This window comes from Delphinapterus leucas, chromosome 19 (genome assembly GCF_059928025.1).
Source record: "Delphinapterus leucas isolate spDelLeu-1000000601 "Yukka" chromosome 19, BTC_Dleu_Yukka2, whole genome shotgun sequence".
Classification (NCBI taxonomy): Eukaryota; Metazoa; Chordata; class Mammalia; order Artiodactyla; family Monodontidae; genus Delphinapterus; species Delphinapterus leucas.
This window is the reverse complement of record NC_143147.1, coordinates 64,966,357-64,972,593: the sequence shown is the minus strand read 5'-3', so window position 1 is coordinate 64,972,593 and position 6,237 is coordinate 64,966,357.

Sequence of the window (6,237 nt, the reverse complement as noted above, 5' to 3'; positions counted from 1 at the left end):
GATGCTGGGCAGATCCTGTCACTTTCTGGAAGGTTCCTTCCCACACAAATGCTCTATGAATTCCCATATCTATTCTGAGTCCCCCAGCCCCTGAATTTCCTTCTCCCGAGGTTAGATGAGAAGGTCTTGGATGGACACCTCAGGATGTCACCAGGGCCTGACGTCAGCACAGCTTGGGGTGGAGCCTTGGTGACCTGAGGCCCTGCCCCCCCCCGGGCCCTTCACTCCCACTGTTCTGGGCAGAGGCTCTTTCATTCCTTGGTTCCCTGTTCTTGGGAATCACCTGGGGCCCTTTCTCGGGGGCCTGGGCAACTTCTGCAGTGCAACCTGGGAAAATCCCCAGGATACCAGGCCACTGGCAGAGGGCCTGGGGCTCAGGGCGAGGCCCTCCACTATGTGCTGCGAGGGCCACCTCTGGGGGCTCTGTTGCCCCAGCTCCAGGCACGTGAACCCACCCCCTCACCCACCCTGAGAGTAACGCGTCAGGGCTCTGGGGCAGCCAGTGCACCTAGAGAATAAAACAACAGGTTGTCCCCATGGGATCCTTGAGGACAGGATGGTGTCTGATTGGTGTCTGAATCCCCAGTGCGGGTTGGAACTGAGCCGTGTTTAGTAACCCCCCAATGAGCTCGCTGGGTCTTGTTTACCCTCCTGAGATGGCAGCCCCCGAGGACTCAGAGGGTGAGGGAGACACTGGGTTTCAGAAGACCCCTGGCCTAGAGGGAGAGACACTGTTCACTAGGCTGGGGACTCTCTGGGGACAGGAGGTGGCAGGAGGGTTGAGCTGAGCCGGGAGAAGGTGACGGGGGTGTGGGTCAAGGGGTGGTGGCAGAGCACAGAGGCCACGGAGTTTGCTGAAATGAGCCCAGATGTCCAGATGTGGAGTCAGAACCTCTGGATTGCGTGACCTTGGTCTGAGTCACATCTGTAAGGCGGTAACAATCCACATAGGAGGTGATCAGGAGCGTGGAAGGAGATAAGCACGTGGCCTTGCTCTGTGAACTGTCTAGTCCAATGGAAGGGAACCACAGTTAATATTATCATTGCTGAGTCAAACTTCAGGTTTCTGGGGACTGTGGCCCCTCCATCCCCCTGCCAGGGAAAGAACAGATGACATAGCCCCCTCCCCGCCCCATGCCCCACTTAGGAGGCCTGTCTGTCACTGTGCGTCATCATGTTATCAGCACGCTGCCCTGACCACTGGGAGGTGGGACATTTCCAGAAAGCTGGGTGGTGACACTAAATGTCTTGTTTATCCAGGAGGGAGAAAAGAATGCACAAGAAAGATACAGCCAGAGCCCTGGGCTCCACAGAGCCTTAGCATAGACATCAGCTAAAGACGTCTGGGAAACAGGGACCCTGGAAGGAATGTTCCATGTGGTCCCCAGAGTCCTGAGGCCCAGAGCTTCACCCACCAGTGACCCCTGGGACAAGCAAGAGAGCCTAGCCTTGCCCCCCGCCAGCCACCCCCACGCCCGCCCCCCCCAGAGGCCTCCCCTTGCCTCTGGATCAGGACAACAGGCCCTGGGTGTGACAATCCCACTGTCACTCTCTGACCTGAGAAAAGTCACTTGAGCTCCCGGGGTTCAGTTTTCTCATCTGTAAATGGGGACCACATGGTGTGAGGTTGGTGGATAACTCAGGTCAAAGGTCGGCGTACAGCCCGGACCACACCGAGGGCCCGCCACGTGGACCCTGGCCAGTCTCAAAATTAAGGGCCAAGTTAGACCTTCTAGAACAAATTTATTCCTGAGCGTCCATCCTTGGGCACAGAATGGGCCCATCCCCGCTCGTGTTTCCCAGAATTGAGCTACAGAAAGATGGACCACATTATCTGCAAGAGGCCGTCCTGGGCTTCTGATAAAGGTGTCTGTCGGGCTCTGGGTGGGGCTGAGGAGGAGAGGGATCCCACAGATGGCCACGTTTCTGTTATTGTCTCTGGGGAGAGGTGGGCAGAGCCCCAGCTCTGCTGCAGGGCAGCCCCTGACAACCAGATGCCCTCCTGGGCCTCTGGAGAGATGGACAGAAAAGGGACTGGAGGAAGGAAAGAGCGTCTGTTTGTGCCCAGAAAAGGCTTGCCTTCTCCCCAAGAGACCGGCTCGGAGGCAAATGCAGCCTAAATCAAAAGCACTTAGAAAAGGCAAGGGTTGCTGCCATGTGTTGAGACTTTACTGGAGGTTAGGAATTCTGCATCGCAATCCTCGTTGCTATCATGCATGAGTGCCATTATTCAGATTAAAAACAGGAAAGGCTAAACAACTTGCCCAAGATTGCACAGCTAAGACATGGGAAACCCTAAGCAGTGGGGCTCTGGAGCCTAGAGCTCCAGCCACAAAACCACGAGACAGCAGGAAAGGAAACAGATTCTAGCTGAAGCATGAATGATCTCGTTACCATAGAGCCATGGCGGGCAAGGGACAATCGCTAGGGGAGACTGGGCACCATCTTAGCAAGCCGACTCCCATCTGCCCGAGAAGGTTCCACATTGTTTCAAGGAGAACTGACACACCCTGCTTCAAGGCAGTTACGATAATATCATCACCTTCTGCCCTGTCACCACGCTCCCCCAGCCCACATTCACGCCAAAGACCTCAATTAAATCTGTTTCTGGGGCCCAGTGCACAGCCCAGGCTTGGAGAGGAGAGGAACTGAAGGCATCACGCCGCCTCCTCTCTGTCCCAGTGAGATTTGACACATCTGCCCAGATGTTCCAAGCGCTTAAAGGAACAGCCTTCTCAAATCCGCAGCTTCTGGTGTCTGTGTGTATTTCGTTGGGGTGCTCCCACCTCCTTCCCTTCCTTTGCACTGAGCCCCCCAAATCCTAGACCTTTGGGTGGAACATCTGTTGCTTACGCACTTCTGTCTGACCCTGGCGTCTCGCTACACTTCCCTAGCCCCCTGGGCACACAAAGGGAGGCTCTTCTGCAAGAAAGGAGCTTTAAGAGACATCTGTCTTACCCTCCTGAGTCTGCTGCCCACGTTCAAGGCAAAGGCATTATGTCTTGAGCCAACGGCTGCAAAGAAGAGGTGAGAGTGGAGAAGGGTCTGACATCTCTGTATCTCTTTTCATTGTGGGGAGAATAAGAGGTGCAGAGAAACAGGTTTGTGGGCTGGGTATAATTGTCAAAGCTCATCATGGTGGCTACAGAGTTTGTTTTCTCTTCTCCAGAGTTTTCAGTTTCCTAAGTGTGGTCTTGGCACGCGTGTGTGTGTGTGCGTGCGTGTGTCTGTGTGTATGTCCTTCCTCTGCTCCTGTGATGCCGTTGAGTCATAACAATAACGCCTCCTAGCCAGATGGCAAGGCTAATTTACACTTCCCAGCTTGATGGCTTGATGCCGCAGGACGCTAGCTGTGTCCCCTCTCCAAGCCCTCTGTCCCTGCCACAAGCCAGTTGCTCCCCAGAAAGCAGCTGCAGCTGAAGGCAAAAGATGTGTTAGGTAAGCGGGCACTGAGGAGTGAGTTTCAGGCAGCAGACTGCCCCAGGCCCAGTGCAGCAGATTTCTGAGTAGCAAGCAAAATCCCAGCTGAGTGGCATCTAGGGAGTACTCCAGCAAAGAAAAACTTTTCTTGTTCAAGTCCACCTGGGGGTTTCCCTGGTGGCGCAGTGGTTAAGAATCCACCTCCCAACGCAAGGGACACGGGTTCGAGCCCTGGCCCAGGAAGATCCCACATGCCGTGGTGTAACTAAGCCCATGTGCCACAACTACTGGGCCTGCGCTCTAGAGCCCGTGAGCCACAACTACTGAGCCCGCATGCCACAACTACTGAAGCCCGCGCGCCTAGAGCCCGTGCTCCCAACAAGAGAAGCCACCGCAATGAGCCCACGCATCGCAACGAAGAGTAGCCCCCACTCTCCATAACCAGAGAAAGCCCGTGCACAGCAATGAAGACCCAACGCAGCCAAAAATTAAAAACAAATAATAAGGGCTTCCCTGGTGGCGCAGTGGTTGAGAGTCCGCCTGCCGATGCGGGGGACGCGGGTTCGTGTCCCGGTCCGGGAAGATCCCACATGCCGCAGAGCGGCTGGGCCCGTGAGCCATGGCCACTGAGCCTGTTCGTCCGGAGCCTGTGCTCCACAACGGGAGAGGCCACAACAGTGAGAGGCCAAATAAATATATATATATTAAAAAAAAAAGGCCACCTGAAGTTTACTGGGAGAGAGACCTGGGGTGAGAAGGCTTACAGGTCTTGAAATGGAATCTGTAAGAGATTAATGACATGGAAGTTTGCAGAAGAGCATGTTTCTCCCTTTTTTTTGAGCGGATATTTGGGCTAATGCTAGCAATCACCCAGGCCACTCACTTTATATAACAGAATATAAAACCCAGAGAGGTGGAGTGACTTGTCCAAGGTCACACAGCCAGCTACTAGCAGAACCTGGGACAAGACGTGAGCTCTTCTAAGCCCGGGGCAGTTCTTGTTCTACTAAGTGGCTGGTTTTTCAAGCATTTTATTTTTGTAAGCAGGGGAGTCCTTCCCTCCACCCTCTAAAGGAAACTGTACAAGATATTATCTAAAACAGATCAGGTGGTTCTGTTGTGTTTGAAGTGGAGCAAGGGTCCCAGAACCCCACCTGCTTTACCTTTTAATGCAGTTCTTGGGGCATTTCTGGGAGACCCTGAGGCTTCACGGCACTGTCTGAAAACCCCAACACTAATCCTAGCAATAGTAAGCCCTCAGTACATAGTTTCCGTAAGATACCAGGCACTCTTTTAAGAGTTTTGCATGTATTAGCTCATTTGCTCTCCAAAAAAGCCCCCAGGAGATCCTACACCAGTGGGGTACAGGTTCTTTACAGAGCTCCCATATCTACATTTCCTGGCAAAGAGTGTCTCTTGGCACTTGGGCTCTTAAAATGGGATCTTTGCTAGTTGAGGATGACCTCTTGCGTCCACACACCATCCCCACCTGGATGATCCAGTCCTAGCACCCCATCTCATCTCCTCCTCCCTCCTTCCCCTCTTTTCATTTCACCATTGTCTCCCCCTTCACCAGAGGGGTGGAAAAAGCATGGCTCCAGGTGGGGCACCTTTCTAGACTTGCAGAGTCCACAGGCAGCCTTGCTGGTCTTATCCGAAGGCAAACTGCTGGCTTGTGGGTGGCACGCAGCCTGAGGGTACGTTCTCTTTGGCACACGCAATCATTCCGGTCACTTTTACCTCCCCACACAACCATTTTACTATGCTTCCGGATTCCACGGGTCTCAGGAATTTGGAGAGAGCACAGAAAGAACGGCTTGCTTTTGCTCCATGAAGTAAGGGGTTTCAGCTGGGAAGACGTGAAGACTGGTGGTGACTCAAGGGCTGGGGGCTGCAATCATCTGGATCATCTTCACTCGCATGTCTGGTGGTCAATGCTGGCTGTCATCTGGGATCTCAGCTGGGCTGTCAGTCGGGACACCTAAGTGTACCCTCTGCACACGGGATGGCTTGGGCTTCCTCACAAGATGGCAGCTGAGTACCAAGTTCAAGCATCTTCAGAGAACCAGGTGAAAACTCTATATGACCACTTATGACTATATTAGTTTCCTAGGGCTGCCGTAACAAAGTACCATGAACTGGGGAGGCTGAAACAACAGGAATTTACTGCCCCCCAGTTCTGGAGGCCAGAACCCCAAATCAAAGTGTCAGCAGGGTTGGTTCCTTCTGAGGTTTCTAGGGAGAATAGTTTCCATGCTCTCCCCTAGCTTCTGGTAGCCTCAGGCGGTCCTTGGATTGTAGCCGCATCTCTCTAAACTCGCCTTCATGTGGCATTCTACTTGTGTATTCACATTTTCTTCCCTCTGTGCGTGTTTGTCTCTGTGTCCAAATTCCCCCCTCTTATAAGGACACCAATCACATTTGATTACAGCCCACCCTAATGACCTCACCTTAACTCGATTATCTGTAAAGACCCCATTTTCAAATAAGGTCACGTTCACAGGTGTTGAGTTAGGACTTCGACTTCTTTTGCAGGTGGGTGGGGGGAGGGTGGGGGGAGGAACGATTCAACCTGTAATGTGATCTAGCCTTGAAAGTCACACAGCTTCACTTCTGCTGTAGTCACAAGCCCCTCCCACCAGATGCAAGGGAGGGAACATCCACTCTACCTTTCCATGGAGGAGTGTCCAAGATACATTATAAGAAGAGCACAAGCATGGGAGATACTGTTATAATCATTTTTGGAAGATACAGTCGGCCACGACAATGTTTAAAGAAAAAAAATGTATATATATTTTTTAGTTGCTAATATCTAAG